We start from the raw sequence: 26,756 nt of genomic DNA, 5'->3' as shown, positions 1-26,756 counted from the left end.
ATCTGCAGATTCAATGGTCTCTGGCCACGCTCAAAGGATCTTTATGATTGGATCAAGGACAACTGGACACACCGATGCAAGATTTACTTCTGTGCAAAGGGATATTTTATAGTGTTGTTTGACAATCTCGAGGACTACATAGAGGCCTTAGAAGAAGGTCCTTGGTTCATGGGTTCGGCAGGCCTCTTCTTAACTCCATGGTTCCCAGACTTTGATCCAGCTTCTGCAGTTATCACAAAAGCCCCTGTATGGATCAGACTTCCAAATCTCCCAATTCACCTGTTGCGCACAGAGGTATATAGGCAAATAGGCAACACTTTGGGTTGCTTCTTAATGGGAGATTACGAGAGGGAAAAGCAGGGTCTTTACACATATGCCAGAATTTGTGTGGAGCTAGATTTAAGCAAGGGATTGCCAGAGCAAATCAATCTCAAGATCAAGGACTCTGTTTGGACTCAGCTTCTAGACTACGAGAACACTGCCTTTTGGTGCCGCCATTGTCACCTTACAGGACACCTGCAGAACTCCTGCCCATCGGTGACAGCAAGAACGAAAAAGGGATTCAACGCAAAATCCAAGCCCAAGCGTTGGGCTCCCTGCCCTCCTCTGCCGACTGGGAGCCCCAGCTCCCCAGGTTCGAAGGATGGGGATAGCGATTCAGAAGCAGATCAGGAGCCTCAGCCGATGAATCCTCCCATGGATACCATGGGCCATCCCCCGGACACAGCAATCGCCCTGAAGCGCAGCCATGAGACCTCCTCAGAATCTGAAAAGGAATTCTAGATGTCAGAGTTTCCCAGCCTACAAGTTGTCCTAGCTCATCCTCCCCAGGATGGCTGGACAAAAGTCAACAAAAAGAAAGGGAAAAAACAATGTGTTGTAGCTTCTACCCCTATGGGGTAAAGATCATTTGGTATGTCTGTGATTACATGCTATCTGTTGTTGCCTTTAGTTTGAATCTTTTCACCGGGACCGAGGTTGATGGATACATCATTTCCGGTCTGCCGGTCTCTTGCTTTTCCTGATTGTACTATATTTTCTACTTAATAGAATTAGTCTTTACCAACAAAAAAAAAACACACATAAACCATGCACACCATGATTTAATCAAGAAAACTTCAATCTAGGAAAAACTAGCCTGATAACAGATCTATTATCTTTTGTCTTAAATGCGACCAACCCCATCAACACTATTGTAGTGAACTAATCTAGTAGAATATCCATAGTAATTTATACGGTCAAACAACATTAACGTATTAGAGTAAGTTAATAAGTATACAAACTCAACTCTTTTCCAATGGAAAATCTTTCTCAAATTTCTCAAATCTTGTGGAAATTTATTCTAGAGTTATAGCTCCCCTTGATTAATGGGAACTTTGATCATGAAACTTTTGTGCTAAGGATTCTAGTTCATTTTAAGATGACCAAAATCACCGAAATTTTGAAAAAATAAGTAGATTAAGGAGGAATTGTGCATTACAAAAAAAATGAACTCATTGAAAATGATGAGCAATGAAGGAGCATCGACCTATCCTCTGAGAAAATGAGCAAATGGTGTAGCTATGAAAAGGAAGGGTAATATCTATTTTGTAAAGGATTAAAAGTGTGAGAGATCAAATCCCTCATCTTAGGAATTCGTTGAGGGCTTTGTGGAGAAGATCATGTTGAGCGCTTTGTGGAGAGGATCATGTTGAGAGCTTTATGGAGAAGATCGTGGATCTTGAAATAATCCATGATATTGAAATAATCCATGATATTGTAATTTTCTAATATAAATTGTAAACTTGTGTGTGTATGAAGGGTGGCCATTAGAATGAAGATTTGGCCACCAAAGGTGCCAATAGATGCTATGTAATAGTCTAGTGGTTAAATTAATGAAATTTGATTTATTCTTTATGTAATTTTATGTGTGTGAACCATGGGTTGATGTTTTGATAAATTGAGGCATTAATGCATTGAATTTGTTTGAAGAATTAACATTGCATGTAACAATTGTGTGAGATAAGCCTAAGGAATTAATGTTGCATGCATGCAAAAGACAGAGAGCGCAACGGAGCGCAACAAAAGCATAGTGGGACCACAACCCACAGGTGCATGCGAAACCAAAAAAATGCTTGAAAACAAAGAGATCACCAAAATTGTTTTCATGAATGAGTTTGCTCACTAATTAAGTCACTCCAAAATCATTAGTGCATCTATGTGACATCTTATCTGATAAGACTATTTGACAAGTTGGGTACAGTCATGTGATTAGTTGGACCAAGTTAATGCTTTTCCTCCTTTGACTTGATTCCAAGGACGAAGGGAGTAGTTATGATCACTCCCTCTAACCAAGGTTGATGGTTAAATATTTAGTAAATTAATTAGTGGACTCAACCTCCTTTTCATTAAAATTATTTTCCAAATTTGGTTGAGTTTTGTCAAAAGTTCAAGTTCCACCTAGTTGAAGGGAACTCTAATAAATAAATAAACTTACAGGAAAAAATTAAGTTTGTCCACTTTTTCTGCATATAAAGAAAACCTATCATATCTGAGTTTCCTATAGTGAAGACAATCATCACTCATTGATATTAAAAAAAAAACAACTCTTAACCAAACAAAAACAATTTTAAAACATATTCCAAACTTACAAGTTTATCCACTTATTAAATTAATATGTTAAAAACTATTGCTAGTAATATATTTAAACATTGCACTTTATATACATCATCAAACCGTAATACATTTAGTTAAGTGGAAAACAAAATGCTACCATATTAACACCAATATCACATATACAAAGACCAAAAAAAATTGGAATTAGATGACACCAAAGCAAGCAAAAAAAAATGGGATTGGGTGGGTGCTAAACTAATGCCATTTGAATGACTACGAATGTTACATCAATAAACAAATATCACATTTAACAAACACCATGTAAGGACGAGCATGATTTTATTATAACAATTATTTATTAAGTACAAAATTAAATTAAAACATGATAACAATTTTTTTAAATTTATTATTTATAAATAAATAAATAAAGTATATATATTATTATAAATAAATAAATTATAGATATATTTCTAGAAACCATTCTTAAAAATATTATAATAATATATTTATTATAAATTTAATATATTATATTAGAAAATTACATAGTAATATTGTAAATTATAATATTTTTTCTATTTATTTGAAGTACGTTCAATTTATAATAAACATATATATTATTTTTAAAGAGTGAGAAAATTTATTACAATTTAATTGTCAATTTAATAATGGAACAACCATCACTCGTATTATAGATTAATGTTGACTCATTGCTCTTATTTAAGGAAAAATACACCACTTGAAATTACCCATTAGTAATTCACAAAGAGGAAGGCTCAAACTTTCACTTCTGTGAGATGACTATAAGTCTTGAGCCTTTCACTTGTTTCCTTACATCTTACATCCAAAGAAGACAATAATCATGCATAATAGAAACACATACATATAATCATAGCTTTTATGATAACAATATTTTTCTCACAGATTTCCATAATTATACTTCATGATAAGGAAAACATTGAAACCACACACTTTTTAAGTAAACACTTCAACTATCCTCAAAAACATGATGGAAAAAAATAAATAGATGACAATGGGTCAAGTATTCATGAACACTCAATAACACAGTTTTCTCCAAAAAATAATTTCTCGCCACTAATATTCTTTACAAAATTGAAATTTAATTATCATTCCCTCGCAGTATTTTTGTGTTGAAAACTTTTCATTTTTTTCAAGTGACTTGTGTACTGAAAATAATAATAACAATTGAAGATTTTGTGTTGTTGATTGCAATCTCTAGTTTCAATCGTTCATTGGTTGATGTTCATTGTTTGACTAGTTCTGTGTTTATTGGGTAACACTAGGCAATTCTGTAGTGCTCTGCCAACCCTCACCCATACTTACTCGCTTTTGCACGCCTCATTGTTTTAATCACTTGAACACTAATTAACTGGTCATCCACTCTTTATTGGTTGAAATTTTTTGGTTGGTTCAATTGCGGTTTGCCATAGTAGCGCCAGTCCCATATTGTCCCTCTCCCATCATGACCATTTCTCCATTTATGGACCTTTAGCATGAACCAAACAATGTAGCCTGACCAATTCCCCAAATTGGCGAGTAATTAAGTATTTTGACAAATTCCCCTAAAAGGAAATCGAGCACTGTAAACATGCAGCAAACTATTTTATCTGTTGTTTGATCAATTCTTCATATTCTAGCTTCAATGTGAATCAAACTATGTAATTTGATTAATTTTGGGAATTTGTTGGGAATTTTTGGTCAAATTTGTGGGACATGATGGAAACTAAGTTGAATAAGAGTACAACCTTTCATCTATAAACATATGGACAAACCAAGGTGGTCAACAAGACATTCATTCATCTTCTTAGAGGATATTGTAGCAAACATCCCAATTTGTGGGATGAATAGTTGCATTACATACAACATGCATACAATAGGGCAAAGAATTCTTCCACAAACACATCATCATTTGAGGCATGTTTCGGGTACTTGCCAAGATCACCATTGGACTTCATCTTTGAGAAAGATGTCACCATCAATGGTCATAGTGATATCAATAAGGAAGAAGTTCATTGAACAAATTTAGTTGATACATCACACATTGCAAGAACAACTTGAAAAATGTCAAAGCAACTACAAGGCAAGGCATGAAAAACACCATGTCGATCATAAATTTCAAGTTGGTGACAAATTTTGGTTATATATTAGCAAAGAGAGACTTTAAGGGGAAGGTAAAAAGTTGAAGCAAATCCATTATGGTCCTTTTAAGATTCTAAAAAAGATTGGTAACAATGCATTTAAGCTAGATTTGTCTCCTTATATGCAAATATATTGTGTTGTTAATGTTGAGAATTTGAGATTGTTTAAGCCTCCTTTGATTGATGATCAAGGAGAGCATGTTCAGCTGCCATCAATAGATGATTTCTCACCAGAATATATTGATGAAATACAACAAGATCTCATACTTGACAGAAGACCCAGAACTTCAAAGAGAGGGAATGTTGAATACCTTCGAGTGGGACTCAAGGGACAAAATCCTTCTAAGGCCAAATAGATGTAGATTGAGAGGGTGAGGGAGTTGTACCCTCACTTGCTGAATAATTGATAGTATCTTTTGGGGTTCAAAAGGCTTCCAATGGGAAGGAATGATCAGGTGACCAGTATTTAGCTCAAAAATCAAAGCTCTTAGAATCACTCAAATGTTGAATGATTGTGTCCGTCTCGGCGATATGATCCCAATGCAACTTGTTTCACTCAAAACGGAGCTCGTATGGGGAAGATAGCGTGTTCTGTCCACATTGCCAAACATAAGAATTTTGTAAAAAAAAAGTACAATCACTATACAATCAGCAATCTGTACTGCTCACATGGTAGGTGACTGGGTAGGTCAAAGAGTTGGTCAATTACTAATGGGGTCTCGCCAACCGGCGCAATCTAGTTGGCCTACAGTGTGGTCAGATGGCTTCATTTTATTGGTTGGAAGAAGGACCAATGAAGAGGAGACATGTGGAAAGCACGGAGGCCGCCATGTGTCCCTCCCCAAAGGCCTGGCAACATCGGCGCGCTATGGAAAAATTTTATGGGCAAGTCTGTGGTGAGCACCAGTATTGCAGCAATAATGTTGCAACTCCTGGGGCTTCCTACTTTACTTTATCAACCCAGTAGTTCGTAACAAACTTGGAAGCGACGGTGCTATATGCACAAGTACTAGCTCTTACTACTGCAGGCTGTCACTTGGTCGGCTGGCACAAGATCACTAGGAGCTTAAGCCAACTTTTATGAGTTTCCAGAAGAAGCTTTTAATTGTGATGAAAGAAAGCTAACTCTACAAAGAATATTCTACTTGCAGAAAGGGAAAGAAGATTGGAGTGTAAAGCAAACCCTAATTTTTCCAACTAACCCTACTTTTGCAGAAAAAGAGATGGAAACTGATGAAATGAGTGTCATTGACTACTGAAAAGGTAAATTGCATCTATTCAAGCTATTCCTAGAAGAAAATGAGGAAAGAACATCTTTTTGTGTTTTTATATGTTTTATGTGAAATTGTTATGCATGTGATTTTGTTTGTTTGTGACTATGGCAGAGGTTTGGTGGCGATGGAGGGTGGATTTGGTTTTTGCAAAGGTGTAAGAAGGTGTGGAGGGGTCCTAAGAAGCCTCTAGTAACCTTCTGAAGACTTCCCCTACAATCATACTTCGAAAAATCACTCACAGGAAATTCTACAGGAGGCTGCAGGGGATCTACAGGAGGATCTACAAGAGGATGCCGAGAGCTATTTTTAGAGGTTTTAAGAGTGGAAAAATGGTGGGAAAGGGTAGCTAAAGACTAGAGGGATGTGTTGAGGTGTCTGGGGCTTAAAAAGGAGGATCAGGAAAGAAAATGATGGTTGGATTTGTTCAAATGACGAGAGGAAAGCTTATGGAAAAAGTGTAGAAATTAGGGCAGATTCGTGAAGGACTGTGAATGACTTGTGAAACCTGTGAGAAATGAGATGATGTTGGCTACTTTATTGATGTATTGTGAGCTGAGGTGTGTTGTAAGAGATCTGCACATCTAACTACCGAAACTGAGCAAGAAAAGGACTAGCTACACCAAGAAAATAGAACCATATCTCTTGTTAACCTAATTTCTGACCTAGAAACATGAAGTGTTGAACAATACCCTATGAATAGAAAAGCTTGCAAAGAGATTTATTACAGAAACAAGAAACAATCTTGGCAAAATGAATCTGAAGCAACCCTTTAACTTTTCAAATCAAATCATCACACTAGAAATTGCATGGAAGAAGCAAAATTGTGTTTTTGGTGGCAGCAATGGTGCCTTGACCTCAAATCATGGTCCCAGGAAGGGAGAAAGGAGATCAGGGCCTGTTTTTGGCCTTTTTGAATCTTAGCCTATCACTGTATTAACCTACTTTAGCAACTGAAACCAAAAGCAACTATGCAAACCATCAAAAGAAACCTATTCTAAATGAGGTAAAATGAATCTATGTAATAGAAATTAACTCATGAACTGAAGCAAAAACATATAAGTACAAAACAAGAGGTGTTAGGTAGCTTGGGTTGGGCCCTAACCCAAGAGCTTTAGCCCTCTGAAAGAAATCAGTGCTGGCTCAGAAAATATGTCATCTCCATTATCAAAATAAAAGTCACATTACATAAATTGTTCACAAAAATAAGCTTGAAAATGAGTTGAACAAGAGCTGCACAAAAGTGCGAAAATTCTACTAATAACTGGCTAAACTACTGAGGCTCTAAGCCCCCCTATTTATACAAATGGAGTCCCCCAACAACCCTCCTAAAATCAAGGGGCTCGGCTTCCCAGAACTAGAGATAGACAACAGTTCTTCTTGACTTGCTCGACTGCCCCTTGGATGCATCAATGTGGTTGTTTGTGCTCCAAGTTTCTGATGGAGGATTCGAGGTAGGGAGTCATAAATGAGGGGGACACCCTCCTACAAATCCTCTCCCTTGTTTTCCTCGAATATTGGCTGCCAAATGCTCATTAATCCTTTGACTTTGTCCAAAATTGACCAAAAATCTGCATAAAGCACACATTAGACTTCATGGCATAATGACTAACCCAATTCACTCTATTAGCATAAATATAATCAAAAACATGCAATAAACTAATGATAATGGTGGATTAAGCTGAGTTAGGAGGCCAAATGAGCCCATATAATTACCCATTTCTGGGGCTCATCATCACCCCCCTACTGAATGGGTTGCTCATCCTCTGAGCAACTAGTCTATCTCCTCATCCTTGATGGCTCTGATGGATTCCCTAACATCCCATGCTTCTGATGTGATATCCTCCTCTTTATCATGGAATCCTGCCTTTCTATCCACCTCTTCCCACTGTTTTTGTTCTTCTTCTTCTTTTACACCTTCCAGTAGTCCTAGCAACAGTGGAGGACTGAATTTGAGGCCAATCCAATTGGCCTTCAAACTTTGAATAGAGTGCTTATACAATGGCACTCTCCTCAAGGCTTCTCTCATCCTATTTGAGGAGTGATACTCCCTGATCTGGAGGCTGTGTGGCAATGTGTTCCACCTTCTCATGCAGGCATAAATGCAATCATCTCCAAACAATCTCTCCATGTCCTCAAAATGTGCAATAGCCTGGACCTGCTCATTGATATACTTAGCACTTTAAGGATTATTTGCAAGGTGTTTGTGGGCACTGATGAGATCCATGGGGTCTGTTGGCTCAGCTCGGATAATTAAGGGTTCATTTAGCTCTTTTTCCATCAACTTCTTTATTTCTGTTGCCCTTTTCTTCTCATGGCTCATCCAAGATGCCATGGCCATCAGCTGCAAGTCTCCTATCACAGCATTGGGGTCCCATAGGTTCATATCAGTAAGGATCATGTTATGTAAATAAAATTATGCCAACTTCACCTTGTCCTCTGTTGAACTGTGGTCACATAGATCCATGAATTGTCCATAATCCTGAAAAGGTGTGGTGCCTCTCTAGGCTAGAGTCTTGATCTGGAACTGGAGCCACTAATCTTTGAGGTATAATCCATATGATTTGGTTGGCTACCTACACTGAAGTGCTTCAATCACCCAACTGTCCATGAATGCTAACTAGGTTTCCCTATCTTGCAGCTATTTTCTCAACATTTCAGTCTCTACCGGGGTTTCCCTTTCTTGCAACTGTTTTCTTAACATTTCATTCTCTGCTTCCAAGTGATATTTTTTTATTGCTTCCGCATGTTTTACAGTGGCCAGCTCTCTACCCATCTCTCTAAGCTTGCTCTCCATCTGGCCAAAGTCTTCCACCCCTTTGGACTTTGCAATTTGCATCCATCTGTAGCTCCTTACTCTTTCTTTTTCCATCTCAAAGAAATGAGGGACTGCAAACTTCTGTGGGATGATTTTCCCTCCTTCTAGAAGGTTGTAATAAGAGCCTAAACTAGGCTATGGGTCAAGTTTTGGTATCCCTACTATTTCATCCTTCCCCTTGATCTTCTCTTCTGCCCTTTTCTCCAGTTTCTCAGTCTCCTATAGCTTTGTCAAGGTCTCCTGTAGAGCGGTTTGCGCCTCCTGTAGGACATACAGATTTCAGAAAAAGCAATACCAGGGGATGGAAAAAGACAGAAATGATGGAAGAGGGTCTAGAAGAGATGTAATAGGCTTGTGGCATGTCCCCTTTCCTTCTGTGGTCCTCCTGCAACCTGCAATGCACTCAAAAGAAGTTAATTTTTCTTTTTCTATTTTTTTTTTTTTAGAGACAGCTAGGGCGCCTCCAGGAGGTTTTCACCCTACCTACCTACCCTGGGCGCCTCCAAGGGGAGGTTTTCACCCAGGGATCTTTATTCTCCTCATTTTATTTTTTTTTCATCTCTGGGCTGCCTCAAGAGAGGTTTTCAGCCCCAGGATGGGACTCAAGCGCCTCATAGAGGTTTTCACTGGAGTCCTTATTATCTATCTATCTATCTATCTATCTATCTATATATATATATATATATATATATATATATATATATATATATATATATATAATGAGTGGGTGAAGTGGAGGCAGAGGTTTGCTCCACTACTAACATTGTTTTACTCATATTTTCAATGAATTCTTGCTTGGGGAGGGGCTTCTTGTAGATTTTCAACCTATGCCCATTGACAAGCATGGGGATGGCTTCCTCATCAATAGTCCTGATCAGAACTAAGCCATTTTCATTGCATTTTTCTATAATGTATGGTCCCAGCCATCTTGTCCACAGCTTTCCCTTGAAATCTTTGTACCTTGAGTCATACAGCAGCGCCCAATCTCCTTCTTGGAATTGTTTCTCCTTGATGCTTTTTTCGTGCCATATCTTCCTCTGCAGCTGGATTACTTCTGTGTGGAGAAGGGCCTGCAATCTCTGTTCATCCAATCCATTAAGCTGGAGTAACCTTTCCCTTTGTGCATGGCTGAGATCTAGGTCTAGCTGAGCTGCCATCCTTAGTGTATTGTATTCAAATTCTATTGACAGCAGAGCCTTCTTTCCATAGACCAGCTCATAGGGTGTGAATCCTGTGGTGGTCTTCCATGTGGTGTTGTAGGCCCAGGTGGCCTCAACCAATCGATCTACCCAATCTTTCTTGCTGTTGCTCACTACCTTAGTCAAAATTCCCTCCAAAGCTCTGTTGGTGACTTCCACCTGTCCATTGGCTTGTGGATGGTAGGGGGTGGAAGTCCTGTGCTTGATTTTATGATGGATGAGTAGGTCTTCAATCAGATTGGAGGTGAACTGACTGCCTTGATCTGTAACCAGTTCTCTTGGGTACCCGAACTTATAGAATATGTTCTTTCTTAAAAACTTGGCTACTTTTTCTTCAGTTGCTACCTTGATTGCCTTTGTCTCTACCCATTTTGTTAGATAATCAGTGCACACAATTATGTATTGTTTCTGGTTTGAAGGAGGGTTGATAGGACCCACAATGTCCATGTCCCACTTCTCAAATGGCTCAAAAGTCACTTGAGGCTACAAGGGCATCTCATCCTATGGAGTAAGTTTCCCCATCCTTTGACACTGATCACATTGGCTAATATATCTCCCCACATCTTGATGAAGAGTGGGCCAATAGTAACCTGCTTGCATAATTTTGAAGGCAGTCCTCTTTGCTGCAAAATGGCCTCCACAGAGCCCATCATGACAGGTCAGGAGAATGTCAAAAACTTCCTCCTCCCTGACACATCTTCTCAAAACTAGATCTAGGCCAAGTTTGAAGATATTGCCCCCATTCCAAGTGAAAGGGGCACTTTTCCTCATGATCAATCTCTTCTCTTTTGAGGACAGGTGTGGAGGGAACTGTTCTGAAACCAAGTAATTCCCTATATCAGCAAACCATGGAGAGAGTACTGAGATAGCGAATAGGTGTTCATCTGGCATCTGATCATCCAATATTCCTTCCTCACCTGCAAGTAGATTTACTCTAGGCAAAAAGTGAGCAACAACATTTTCCTTGTCCAGCTTATCAACAATGGTTACATCAAATTGTTGCAATAAAAGCAACCACCTAATGATGCGAGCATTTACATCTGGTTTGTTCATTAAATACCTAATTGCAGCATGATCAGTGTTTACGAATTTCTGATAGCCTGTGATGTAATGTTTGAATTTATTTAAGGAATGGACTACAACTAGGAGTTCTTTCTCGGTTAAAGTGTAGTTTAACTCTACCTTTGACAAGCTTTTACTTATAAAGTATATGGAATAAGGTAACTTTTCATCAATTTTCCCTAAGGCTACTCCTATTGCTTTGTTCGAAGCATTTGTGTGAATGTGGAAAGGTAGGGCCTAGTTTGGACCTCTCAAAATTGAGGTAGTCACAAGTTTACTTTTCAAGGTATCTAGGGCTTCTTGACAGTCGTCAGTCCATATAAACTTGACATCTTTCTCCAAAATACCAAACAATGGAGAGGCTAGCTTACTGAAATCTTTAATGAATCTTCTATAATATCCCGCTAAGCCTATGAAACTTTGGACATCTCTCACCTTTTGAGGAGGTGGGACCCTTCGGATGATGGCAATTTTGTTGGGGTCCACCTGTAATCCTTGCCGAGAGATTGCATGACCTAACACGGTCCCTTCAGTCATCAAGAATTCACACTTTTCTAGACTAAGGGATATGTTCATTTCAATACACTTGTCCAAAACTTTTCCCAGGTTAGACAAGCTTCCTGGAAATTAGAACCATAAGGAGTAAAATCATCCATATATACTTCCACTACAACATGAACCAGTTCAGAGAATATACTCAATACTGCTCTTTGAAAAGTGGCAGGAGCATTGCACAAACCAAAAGGAATGCCCTGATATGCAAAGGTACCCCAAGGACAAGTGAAAGTGGTCTTATCTTGGTCTTCCGAGCTGATTTGGATCTGATTGTACCCGCTAAACCCATCTAGGAAGGAGAAAAACTTTTTCCTCGCCAGACCATCTAACACTTGATCTATGAAAGGCAAAGGAAAATGGTCCTTCTTGGTGGCCTTGTTCAGTTCCCGATAATTGACATAGATTCTCCACTTACCATTTTTCTTTGGCACTAGCACCAAAGGAGAGACCCATTCACTGTCAGAGATGGGGTAGATGAATCCTGCATCCAGTAACTTTTGAAATTCTTCCTTGACAATGTCTTTAAGGGCTGGATTCATCCTCCTTTGAGGCTGCCTGACTGGTTTGCAATCTTCCTTAATGTAAATGTGATGAGTACGGACCAAAGGGTTCACTCCCTTCATCTCCTTATAGCTCCAAGCGAAGGCATCCAAATGGTTTCTCAATAAGCTACATAGTTAATTCTCGTGAGAGGTGGATAGGGATGAGTTGATTTTCAAGGTTCTTTCTGGGCCGAACTCTATATTCTTAACTCGGAGAAAGGTCGGGTCAACCACACAGAAATAAACTAAAGGATTGTCTTAGGTTTCTTTTACTAGCTCTTATAATGGCAACATACTGGGGGGTGGATTCTAAATGAAGTTTTCAATGATATCATCCTTATTTTGCGGTTCCCCCCCTCCCCCCCATGGTAGCTTCTACTGCACACAGCGGTGCATAATAGACTTCATCCTCATCTTCCTCCTCCAACCAGAGAGGTAGATCATGTTCTAAAAAAGGTTGGGCAGGAGGGTATAGGACTAGCTACTTGGACATATGCCCATTCTTGATTGTCATGTTCCCAGCTCGACAACTGAAGTAGGCATATACAGTATCCAACCAGGGTCTTCTCAGGATGAGAGGATACCCAGTGAGATTTTCCTTCAGCTGGAGAACCAAGAAATCAGCAGGGTACTCCCAAGAATCAATGGAGACCATTACATCTTCCACAATCCCTTTAGGGGTCACGGTGGAGTGGTCTGCTAACTGTAGTATTGTTGTGGTCTTTCTAAGGGAGCCCTGGAGGTTGCGCTTGAGTATAGTGTCCTTGGTCATAACATTAATGGCAGCCCCCAGATCAATCAGGGTATGGGGGATCATGGTGCCATTGATGTGGACATCGACTACTCGGCTTCTAGGGTCTAGAAACTTTGGACAGATTACCTACCCCAACATCAGGTCAGAAAGTTTTCCTATGATAGTGATGGTTGGGGCATCTCTCTTGCGCCTACCTAGATGCCTGAAGCACTTCTCTTTGACCATCTTGTTGTATATAGGCACATCATTTATGGCTTGGAAAAGTGGTATCTTTACACATAATTGTTTCAATTCTACCAGAAGTTCAGTTTCTTCTGGAGTAGGCTAGGTTGTTCCGAATAATCTCTCAGGAAAGGGTGGAATTGCTTTCGGTTCACTTTCCTCTTTATCTTCCTCATCCTCCTTAGGGGGAGGTTGGCTATCTGGGAGAACCTTCCCAGATCGTAAGTTAATCTCCTAAATCTCCACAACATAGGTTGGGCATGATGGTCCCCCACTATATACTTGTTGAGCCTGTCTATTATTTGGGTTCGGGTTTCGTTGAGCAGGCATTTGGGGTTGCCTTGGTGGAGCAGGAGGCAATGGTTGCGGTTGAGTAGGTGGTGTAGGCAAAAGAGCAAGAGGAGAGTTGTACTAGGGCCTCCACCCCTGATGAGGTGCATTCCACTAAGGTTGTGGCTGAGCATTGGAGTGAAATGAATGAGCAGATGGTTGAGCATGAAATTGAGATGGATATGACCAAGGAGGAGGTGTGGACCAAGAAGGATGAGAAAGGGGGCCCTAAGAAGGCATGGAAGTGGCTTGATTGGGGTTGTAGTATGCATGGGATGTCCCTTTCATTCCCTGCTGGTAAGGTCTAGATCCATGTGGCCTCCTTTGGTTTATGAAATAGAGTGGTTCAGTGGCTCCTTCGGCCCCTTGGTATACATCTTTAAGTTCGGGCAAGGAAGGGCACTTATTTGTAGGATGATCTTCTTCACAGACTGAACACACCTCTATAGAGTTCAATGGGAATTCATTTCTAGGATGCCTTCTGTTGCACCTAGGACAAAAAATGGCCAAAGCCTTCTCTACTTCCTCTTGTTTCCTTTTGATATGCAAGGTATCCATTTGCATGGAAAGAGTTTGCAGCATCTCACTCTTGAAATCTTCCAACATGTTTCCAAATTCACCTTTGAGGGATGAACTGGAGGAGGAGGTACTGGCCATGGGTTGACTCCCCCTACCTCTCTTTCTGGCTGCCCTAGAATGGTTTCTAAAGACAGTCTTGATGTCTTCATAAGGTAGCTGGTAGATGTCTCCCCTAGCCAGTAAATGGAGGGTGTCTAAAAGGTCTTCCGGAATTTCTTTGAGCAGGACAAAGTTCAGAGATTTGGGGTCAAGTGTGCACCTAGCCCTTTCATAATTGAGCTGGAATCTCTCTTCATAGTCCTCCAAGGATTCATCACTTCCCATGGTCATTCGGAAGATTTATTCCTTGGTATATTTTGACCTACAGTAGTCCCGATATTTTTTATTAAAGGCTTTCTCAATCTGAGCCCAAGTTGTGATGCTATTGCTAGGTAACCCCATGAACCAGCGCAATGCTGCATCCTTGAGGGTAGAAGGAAATAGTTCCAACTTATGCTCGTCTTCTGCATAGTCATAGGTTCAACAGATAACAGCAAACTCAAATAGGAAGGTGTCAAGATCTTCTATAGTTAATCCATGGAAGTGAGGTAGGGTTGAAGGGCTTATGTTCTTCATTTTAGTGTCCCCATTGGTCTCTCGGATGGGAAAGGTACCCTCTGCTCTTTCTCCATTCCCCCTAGCATTTATGTTTTCATCCATGGTCTCAAGAGGGATGGTTTCTTCTACTTCTTCTCCTATAGGTTCTTCAAATATTTCAGGTTGTTCTCCTTAAGGATCTTCTGGATCACTACCACCAAATAAGAGAGAAGGGTGGCTTTGTGATCTGGTGGGGGTGTTAGGTAGGAATTTCCCTGAATTATCTCTGTTCCTACGAGGCATGAAAGGGAATCTCTTTTTTTTGGTGATTTTTGTTTTTTCACTGCTTGTACCTGCAAAACTGAAATTGATTGAACAAACAAATTGCAACTACTGAAATGAACTTGCTGAAATGAAAATTGCAGAATGGAAATGAAAGCAAGGAAATGACTAATCTACTTTTGCTGAAATGGAAATTGCAAAATTGAAATGACTAATCTACTTTTGCTAAAATGGAAATTGCAGAATTGAAATGACTAATCTACTTTTGCTGAAATGGAGATTGCAGAACTAAAATGAAAGCAAGGAAATGCAGAAATTGAAAGAACAACTACTCTACTTTTGCTGAAATAAACTACTTAGCAGAATGTTGTAGTAGAAAATAGAAGAAAGCAGTAATCACAAAATACTCTGACGCTTCTCTGGAAACGACACCAAAAAGTGGTGAGCACCAGTATTGCAGCAATAATGTTGCAACTTCTGGGGCATCCTACTTTACTTTTATCAACCCGGTAGTTCGTAACAAACTTGGAAGCAACGGTGCTGTATGCACAAGTACTAGCTCTTACTGTAGACTGTCACTTGGTCGGCTGGTGCAAGATCACTAGGAGCTCAAGCCAACTTCTATGAGTTTCCAAAAGAAGCTTTTAACTGTGATGAAAGAAAGCTAACTCTACAAATACTATTCTACTTGCAGAAAGGGAAAGAAGACTGGAGTGTAAAGCAAACCCTAACAAACCCTAATTTTTCCAACTAACCCTACTTTTGTAGAAAAAGAGATGGAAACTGATGAAATGAGTGCCATTGACTACTGAAAAGGTAAATTGCATCTATTCAAGCTATTCCTAGAAGAAAATGAGAAAAGAACATCTTTTTGCGTTTTTATGTGTTTTATGTGAAATTGTTATGCATGTGATTTTGTCTGTTTGTGATTGTGGTAGAGGTTTGGTGGCGATGGAGGGTGGATTTGGTTTTTGCAGAGGTGTAAGAAGGTGTGGAGGGGTCCTAAGAATCCTCTGGTAACCTTCTGAATACTTCCCCTACAATCGGACTTCGAAAAATCACTCACAGGAAATACCACAGGAGGTTGCAGGGAATCTACAGGACGATCTACAGGAGGAGCTAGATGCCAAGAGCTATTTTTAGAGGTTTTAAGAGTGGAAAAATGGTGGGAAGGGAAAGCTGAAGACTAGAGGGATGTGTTGAAGTGTCTGGGGCTTAACAAGGAGGATCAAGAAAGAAAATAGTGGTTGGATTTGTTCAAATGACGAGAGGAAAGCTTATGGAAAAAGTGCAAAAATTAGGGCAGTTTCGTGAAGGACTGTGAATGACTTGTGAAAAATGTGAGAAATGAGATGATGTTGGCCGCTTTATTGATGTATTGTGAGCTGAGGTGTGTTGTAAGTGATCTACACATCTAACTACCGAAACTGAGCAAGAAAAGGACTAGCTGCACCACGAAAATAGAACGATATCTCTTGTTAACATAATTTTTGAACTAGAAACATGAAGTGCTGAACAGTACTCTATGAATAGAAAATATTGCAAAGAGATTTATTACAAAAAAAGGAAAAAATCTTGGAAAAATGAATCTGAAGCAACCCTTTAACTTTTCAAATCAAATCATCACACAAGAAATTGCATGGAAGAAGCAAAATTGTGTTTTTGGTGGTAGCAATGGTGCCTTGACCTCAAATCATGGTTCCAAGAAGGTAGAAAGGAGATTAGGGTCAGTTGTTTGCCTTTTTGAATCTTAGCCTATCACTGTATTAACCTACTTCAACAACTGAAGCAAAAAGTAGATGTGCAAACCATCAAAAGCAACATATTCTAAACAAGGTAAAATGAATCTATGTAACAGAAATTATCTCATGAACTGAAGCAAAAAAATATAAGTACAAAGCAAGAGGTGTTGGGAAGCTTGGGTTGGGCCGTAACTCAAGAGCTTCAGCCCTCTAAAATAAATCAGTGCTGGCTCAGAAAATATATCATCTCCATTGTCAAAATAAAAGTCACATTACATAAATTGTTGACAAAAATAAGCTCGAAAATGAACTGAACAAGAGCTGCACAAAAGTGCGAAAGTTCTACTAATAACTAGCTAAACTACTGAGGCTCTAAGCCCCCCTATTTATACAAATGGAGACCCCCAACAACCCTCCTAAAATCAAGGGGCTCGGCTTCCCAGAACTAGAGATAAATAGCAGTTCTTCTTGACTTGCTCGGCTGCCCCTTGGATGCATCGATGTGGCTATTTATGCTCCGAGTTTCTGAAGGAGGATTTGAGGTAGGGAGTCATAATTGAGGGGGACACCCTCCTACAAATCCTCTCCCTTGTTTTCCTCAAATATTGGCTGCCAAATGCTCATTAATCCTTTGACTTTGTCCAAAATTGACCAAAAATCTGCATAAAGTGCACACATGGCATAATGACTAACCCAATTCACTCGATTAGCATAAATATAATAAAAAAAATGCAATAAAATAATGAGAATGGTGGATTAAGCTGAGTTAGGAGGCCAAATGAGCCCATATAATTACCCATTTCTGGGTCTCATCAGTCTGTAGAGTTGAACCCGTTACCTTGCCCACACAAGCCTGGAGCATTACTACTACACCACACACATGTGACTTAACATATAATGGTTTTATGTTATATTTATTTTGTAAGCGTCAAACAGTTGGGGGAGGATAGGGCCAGCCCCTTCGCATGTGACCACTACTACTTAACCATCGGCCAATGGCTAAACATAACTGCGTTATATTAAGTGCTAAGTGGGATTAAGCCATAATTAATCCACACTTATCCGATAATTAGTTGTGTAGTAAAGTTGGCGGATTTTTGGTGGTCCGACAAATTCAGAAATTCCTCTATTTTTTGCGGGATTAACTGGAGTTCTCCAGTTTTAGTGGAGTTTTTCTAGGAGAAACTGTTTTTCCATAACTTTTGCAATTTTCGAGCAAATTGGGCTAAGAAAAAGTCATTCTTAGATGATTTTGATGTTCTAAGCACATTAAAGTAGGTTTCAGGAGCAATAGACCATTATAAATAGATTTTTTTTCCATTTTGAGCTAATACAGAGGCCTAAGCCATGGAAGCTGGACCAAGGAGATGTAGCCCATAGGGGTGAACTCCTTCATCAAAACACTGTGTTAAGATTTCATTTTGATGGTTTGTTGTTGTTCAACACTTTACTTTCATGCTATTTTTCTCATGAATTTGACATAAAAACTTGACATAAAGAAAATGAGGAGTAATTGTTTTTAATTCTGAAGTTGAAATTAGCACAACAAAACTAACATTCAACAACAGATCATTCACCTACCATTTAACTTGGAATATGTGTCTCATGACCTTGGTCTTATTTTTTCTTTATTATACTTTATTACATGAACTTTAACCCGGGGTTGTTACACTCAAGGTTTAACAAGATTCAAATCAAGGTAGAGAATGTGAAGGCTACTCTTCTTCATAGACAATGATTCAACATGCTAAATTTCAGTCATTGAACTACGACCTGTTATCTTTCACCACATGTCAACTTTGGACCTACACATCAAAAGAATCCCTTCACTAACCCAATAGTCCCTTGGTACTTCCCTTTCTTAACGCTTTTTGTACATAGTTTCAACATTTTTTTTATAGTAATTTCCACAATGGGCCTACACAACACAAAGGGAGACCTTCACTAATATAATAGTCTCTCGATGCTTCCCTTAATGTTTTTTTTTTCATATATCAAGAAGCTTTCTCAACATAGTTGTTCAACTCAAGTTTATGGCTTTAGCACTAACTTCCCTCACCAATAGGGGAGTACACAACTCCTCATGGGTTATTGCAACCCATAATAGTTTTTCTCTAACCTTTTTCTCATAGTTGTAGTCTTAGAATCCACATGTGGTTTTGGTCTGCTCCATTAGTTACTTAGGTTTTCACACATGATCACATTCCTCTAGCTGGAATCTCTCTCTCTCTCTCTCTCTCTCTCTCTCTCTCTCTCTCTCTCTCTCTATTTTCTCTTGCATGCCCACATAAGTGTTTCCCTCACATATGTATACTACTAATACGAGAAATTGGGTCTCTTTCTTGGGCTACATGGTCAATCCAAATTCTCCATAATGGGTACCTAGTCCATACCTATGAAGAAGGATAATATCACTCACATTCCTTCTCATAATTTCTAGTAGTTGAGTAGTTCAATTACCAAATCATAAATCAAACATTTAGTTTAGGTAATATGGGAAACCACCCCAAATCCCCCCTAGAAATTTCTCTCTCATGCATCAAATTGGTGTTGGCTGCTCTTTTCTTGAGTCTCGAAAATATACAAATAATTTTCATATTTCATCAATTAAAATTGTCAAAAATGTTCATGTTGGCCATGCTTTTAGGCCAAAATTTTTAAAACCAAACTTGAGGTTTAAAAAAAGGTATTACAATATGAAAGTCATTATTAGTCTTGAATACAATTACCAAACTAAGGGTTTAAAAAAGGTGGTACAATAAGAAACACTTTGTGTGTTTCAAACCCAATGAACCGCGCAAACAATATGACAAAACATAACAACATGACAAAACATCGTTACTCATCGTGATAGAATTTTTACCAAACTTAGGGTTTAAAAAAAGTTGGTACAATAAGAAACATTTTGTGTTTCAAACCCAATGAACTGCCCAAATAATATAACAAAACATAACAACATGACAAAACATCATTACTCATCGTGATAGAATTTTATGTGATTCATCTATATACAAACTTATTTAACCACTTAATGTTTTTCATTTTCTTAATGGTTTCTTACTGGGATATTCTAAAGAATATTAAAATATACACCAAGTCTTTATAATTTATTGTTTAAAAAGTAAGAAGTATGGAAAACACAATTTATTCTATTTTTTTTTAACCAAAACTATAAATTGTATTATAAAAATATGTTATTGGTTGGCAACAAGTACATCAAATATAATTATGTAAATTATTGGTTAAGTGATATAAGACAAATATTGTAATTTTTCTCAATTGCGTGAACCTCAAGTGGTTGGGAGTGTTTAATAATAACTTCCCTAACTAAGTTTAAGTCTCAATGTGACATCGTGCTTCACTGGGAATTGCCTTTGTTCTAGTTATCTTGACTATGTTGTCTCTTCGTCGATTCTTGTGAATAGCAGTAAGAGTAACATAAGTTTCTTTTCACGTGCTAGTTATCTTGACTATGTTGTCTCTTCCTTGATTCTTGTGAATATCAGTAAGAGTAACATAAGTTTTTTTTACTCCATATATGCTTCGAGCAAGCAAGTTGATTTTTGCAAATTGTTTTTTAGTGGGAAAATAATATGTATGAATTTATTAAAAAAAACCAATTAGATTTATCTGAAATAATTAAGATAAATATTTATTATTCTTTCCACTTCATTTTAATAAATATTATCTATATCAATTAAAAATTTAAGATTTAATTCTTTATATTTTTTTCAAATTCATTTTTTATTATTATTATAATGTACATAATATCATATCATTTTTAATATATCATAATATACCATTTAGTATAATAAATTTACTTTTTAATAATAATTTTATTTATTTTTTATATATTATCATAACATATAATTATTATATATTATCATAACATATCCAAAATCGTTGTTATGCAAAAAAATTTACCATGAATTTATGGCAAATTTTAAATATGATTTCATCACAGTAAATTACATCTTATTATAAATTGTAATTATATTATTTTAAATAATATTAATATATATATATATATATATATATATATATATATATATATATAAAATCCAATAACATGTTACATGCATCATATGGGTAATGTCATATTATCTCTAAAATTATTATAATTAACTATACATTTATTGAAATTCATAAAAAAAATTAAAAATATAATATAATTGGATAATACTAAGATATAATTTTATATAAATTGAAATTTTAATATTTTAAAGGTTAGTAAAGAAATATATAAATTATTAATATGTATAATATAATAAGTACCATGGTCTTGAGGGTGGGCTCAATTGATCGAGTCCTTATCTTTAAAGCATTTTTGTTATTGAAAAGTCATAAGTTCAATTATCTTGACACTCACACGATTAGGAAATCACTTTTGCTATTGAAAGGACAAGGGTTCAATTCTCCCAACACTCCTAGGGTGGGAAATGATTTGTGATCGCTTTAGGTAGTACCTTATGTTGAGAAATTTATGGCATCTAGGTTAAGTGATTTCTCTTACTTTGATAATTGCTTGTGATGTCTTATTACTTATCTTGATTAGATTCTTTTTCACCTGGATTATTGTTGTGTTCTTTTCATCAAACAACTACCAAACCATAAAGAAAAATGAAACAATAGGACATAGGATATAGGTGATCATCCAGGGCCAAAACCTCTCCACTTGAGAGGAAAACCCACAAGAATTCTTCTTCTTATAGAATCTTCAATTGAAGAATTCCAAGACCTATGACCCTTGACCAAGACCCTCCAAGACCAAGTCAAATTATTTAGCAAGTCTTGTAATTTTGACCTCCAGCAAATTCTTCTTCCCAATAGATTCTTTTGCAATTTTCACCCCTCCAGTAGGTTCTTCTGCAACTTCGACCCCTCCAGCAGATTCTTCTACAACTTCAACCCCTCCAGCAGATTCTTCTACAACTTCGACCCCTTCAGCAGATTCTTCTGCAACTTCGTCCTTCCAACAAATTCTTCTTCAGAAACCCTAGGTGACACGTGTGAGAGAATGATGGTGACCTTGTCCTACTTTTCTTCTTTGCTTTAGGTGAGACCTTTAGCTTATAATATATATTTCCTTTTACCCAAAACTCAGCCTTCTTGAAGTGACTACAACTTGATTTTTGTTGCTGCAAGATGATGCACTAACCTTCACACGTGTGGAGGAATATAGCCCAAAACTAAATCAGAAAACTCATTTTTCTTGTATTCTTCTAGTCTCTCTCTTCTTCGCATTTCTTTCTCTTCCTTCTATGAATTGGTGAGTGAATGTGTCTCTCCCAAGTGAGGTCAAAGTCTCCTTTATATAGGTCTTTCACTAGGTCGAATTGCACCTTTTAGGTTGACTTGCCCATGTGTGTAGGTCGACTTGATCTTTGCACCATGATGAGGTCTTGGATGGCCTTTTGACTCAAATAATTTTTTCTTTTCAATATCTAACATTCCCAAATGGGTCTTCAATACATGGAAATGGCTCAATTGACTTGTAAACTACATAACAAGCCCTAGAAGCACTGAATGGGTGCTTGACTTAAATTTTTTTCCCTTGAGCATGAAACCCATGCCTCAAGAATAACAATATTAAATTTATTATTCTCTTTTCATTTAATACTTAAAGTCATGATTACATATGTCATTATGAATACCGAATCTAGTTACATAATTCAACACTCCCTCTTAACTAGGGAGGTATTCATAATCTATACAAGGTACTTGGAGATTCTCAATCTGAAGAACTCTCATAATAAGAGTTGGATTGGCAAGCCATCTATTTGCATTATATCAACCAGCATTGTCACATAGCAAGGCCTTGACTAACAACTCTATCTCTCAACAACATCATAGCACAATGCTGGCGAGACCAATGACTGACAAACACCATCATCATTGTCTCTCAAGGCACATACTCCACCCGAGTGTTCACTGAGTATGTCCTTCCAAGACTATTCTTATCTTGGATTCCCAATCCTCAAATAATACCAGTCCTCATAGACTACTCTTAACTTGGATTCCCTACCACACCCTCAAAGAGTATCATATGCCAGATGCTTGCCTAATCCTCCTTTCTTTCTTCTCAATATGAAGATAAGAATGTTGTGTCCCTCTCTCCCTTTCAACCAGGGAAAATATACCCATTCCTATAAAAGGAATGTACCCAATCTCCCTCTTATCAAGGGACTTGTCCAAGCTCCCTCTTAACTAGGGACTTCCTTCCAACAATTTTAGGTGGAGATCATGGTACTCTCAACTGCTGGTGGGGCTCCCTATTTCGATGCCATGAAGTTTATCATTTTCATTATGGAGTCTTCATTAGTCACAGGGCATCAACCATCCATCACTTTCCTTCACGAACCATATCAGTCAAGTCATCCTTCGCTTCATCGAAAAGTGATCATTTAGTCCACATTTGGCTTTCTTTCATGCTACTACCTCTACCAAGTCATGTTTCCTTTAGGATTTTCCATCCCACCACATGAGTGCTAGTTGTAGGTGACATCTACAACCCTCTTGTGGTTGCCTTGTATCAACCCATCCAAATTTTTATTCAAAAATCAAAGATGAACATGAATGTAGTTGCACCTTTCACAATATCTTCTTTCTTTCTTCACATATTTCTATAAAGGAACTCATAGTTCCTTTATCTTTGTCAACTACCTCATATTTCCTATGAGGACATATTATGTTGATGTTCACTTTTCAATATGTGAATCATGCCTTCATGCATCTTTCCAAACAAAGAGATCCCTTTTCTTTGATCTTGCTTATGAGGTAGAGCATTTACCCATGCTATCTGCAGCCATACAATGACATGGCATTATCTGATATATTATTGTATGCATATCTTTCCTTTCGCTTGACCATCTAAGCTTCCTTCCAGCAACTTCTTTTCCTAGCTTGAAGAAGAATTTTGTTCAACCAAATCGGCATGTTGCACTTCATTGTCATCATACCATCATATTTCTAAACAATGAATTCCACACAAGGTAAAATGATCAACGAGACACTTTTTTCTTCCAAGAGAGGTGAAACTTCTAATGAAGATTCCAACGAACGATCATGACTATCCTCATTCGAAAAATGCTCCTTTCTTATGATGATGATGTATGATGAATTCCTTTTATCATGCTAGATGACTTTATCTCAACTATGTAAGTTACTCATGCCTTCAATGTGGTTATCAAGAGCTATCTTCCTATATATGATGACTTCTACATCCATGTAGACTTTTGCTTCAGCTTATTCTTTCAAGATTCTCTAATGATGTCATGAGCTCTTGATTCCATGGTATGCTTGTAATATGATGCCATATTCTACTGTGATGCATCCTATCATACCTATAATTCTTCTTTCCATGATAGCTATTATTTACAAAAAATGACAAGAGCTTAGTGAAGAACCTTACCTCAGTCATAGTAGAGACCTTTCATTTCCTCCCTCTTTGATTTCTTCTTTTCAATTTCTTCCACTTCTTCAGTGATATGGACTTATTCCCGTCCTCTTTTCTTTTGTGCTTCTTGTGTTTAGGACAATTTTCTCCTATAGTTCCCATATTTATGGCAACCATAGCATTGGATTTTCAACATATCCTTCTTGTTCTTTTTATGAGGACCAAATCTTGCAAACTTTCCTTTCCTCCTAGCCATGGTAGCAAATGCTTGAACTTGTTCACTTTGTCCCACATTACTTTTTGCCTTCAACTTGGCTTCTTCAATCTTACATAATGACCAAAATTCATTGAATGGGGTGGCTTCCATCTTTCCATAGATGCTTAATGTAAATTTGCCTCATTCCTCTGGTAGTGCATTGAGAACTATTGTGGTCATCTCTTTATTGGATATTATTTCTTCCAACTATAGTAGTTGGTCTATTATTTCTAATACCCTCATCAAGTAGGAGGAAAATCCATCTTCCTTTTGATATCTTCATTTTGTATAGCTCATTTCTCAAAGATATCACTTCTCCATCAGTACTTACGGAGAACAATTCTACTAGCTTCTCATATATTTCTTTTGATGTCTCTAACTTTTCTACATACAGAATGAGGGAATATTTGTTGGATTCTATGAGAATCCTTTGAGCCCTTATTTCCCCTTTCATATGCTTTTCTAGATCTTGAGATTCTTCCTTTGAAGGCTTATTTATTGATCCCTTAACATGTTCAACAACTTCATTTTCTATGAGGATTAAATCTATCCTCTTCTTCCATGCAAGAACGTTTGAAGGCCCAACCGATTTGTTGCGTTCCTTGCAAAATGAAGTCACTTTAATAGATTAAAACATATCTATAAATATAATAACTTGTGAAGATACTCCTTGATGACAATATCTTCAACTTGGTGCCTTCATGGTTTTAGTGATGATGTTGATAATAGAAGATGTCTTCTTGATGAAGATGTCTTCCTTCAAAAGTGATCCCTCAAAGAGATGGGGATCACCTTGATTCCTTAATGAATATGAAAATGCCTCTTCTTGCTTCCCTTCGATGTATAGACTTCAAGATACTTCAATGAGTAGTACTTCTTTAAGTGGAGGTAGGTTCTTGTACATCTTTTCTCCGTGATGATGATGTGGGCTTCTCAAGAATGCTTCAAGTGTATAACCTTTCTTTGGATGAGCTAGGGTTCTCAAGTCTTTTTTCTTTCAGATGTGATGATCCTTCAGATGAATGGTCCTTCTTGATGATTGACGCTCTTGGTGATCTTCTAGTGATTCGACCCTTGAGTGTCCTTCTTTAAGATGCTTTTCCTTGTCTTGTCACTTAGCTATGATACCATGTTGAGAAACCTAGGGTAGGTAGGTTAGGTGATTTCTCTTAATTTGATAATTTCTTGTGATGTCTTATTACTTATCTTGATTAGATTCTTTTTCACCTTAATTATTATTATGTTCTTTTCATCAAACAAATATTAAACCATAAAGAAAAATGAAACAATAAGACACAAGATATATGTGATTAGTGGTGAGCACTAGTATTGCAGCAAGAATGCTACAACTCTTGGGCTGCCAACTTTACTTTTATCAACCCGGTAGTTCGTAACAAGCTTGGATGCATCGGTGCTATATGCACAAGTACTAGTTCTTATTGTAGGTTGTCACTTGGTCAGCTGGCGCAAGATCACTAGAAGCTCAAGCCAACTTCTATAGATCTCAGAAGAAGCTCTATGTGTGATGAAAGAAAGAAATATTACTCTACAAAAGCTATTCTAATTGCAGAAAGGAAAAATACTATAATGTAAAGCAAGACCTTGTAAACCCTAATTAACAAGCTAATTCTAATTTTGCTAAAAACACTATGAAAACCATGAAAGAAATGCCATTACCTACTCAAGAAAGTAAACAAGATCTAACCATGCTTTTCCTCAAAGTAAATAAGCAAAAAACATATTTTTGGATTTTTATGTGTTTTTATGTGAATTTGACATGCATCTAATTTATTGTGTGTGAGTGTGGTAGTGAACAAGTGGCATTGGAGGGTGGTTTTGGAGATTTGGAGGATGGAAGATGGTGTGGATGGGTCCTAGGAGGTCTTAGGTGGCCTTCTGGAGCCTTTTCCCACACTCGACCTTTAAAATGGGGCCTACAGGAAAAACTACGGGAGGACACAGGGAAACTATAGGAGGAAAACAGGGAAACTACAGGAGGAGGCCGAGAGAAATTTACGCTATTTTGAGGGTGTGAGAGTGGGTGGAAAATGTGGATGAAGGTTGGAATGAGGTGTTAGGGCGCCTAAGTTCTACCATGAATCACCAGGAGAGAGAAAGATGATTGGGTTTGCTCAAGGAGAGAGGAAGAAGTTCTTTGAAAAAAATGAAGGAAACTAGGGTAGAATTGAGGTGAGGTTTAGGAGACCTGTAGGGCATGGATCAGATGGAGGATGTGATTGCTAATAAGCTGGCCTACTACTGGAAGAGATCTGCTACAAAGGAACTGACAGTCAACCAAGAAAATCAAGCAACAAATGAAATGAGTGCATTTAGGAAAAACAGAGTTTTGCATTAAAATGGTCTAAACTATGATCTATGAAAGGAAATGCTGAGAAATGTTGTAGGAAAGGAAAGCATGAA

The sequence above is a fragment of the Pinus tabuliformis genome, chromosome 7, assembly GCF_031772625.1.
Source record: "Pinus tabuliformis cultivar Carrire ecotype Pingquan chromosome 7, CPIR1, whole genome shotgun sequence".
Lineage (NCBI taxonomy): Eukaryota > Viridiplantae > Streptophyta > Pinopsida > Pinales > Pinaceae > Pinus > Pinus tabuliformis.
Note: the sequence above shows the minus strand (reverse complement) of the source record.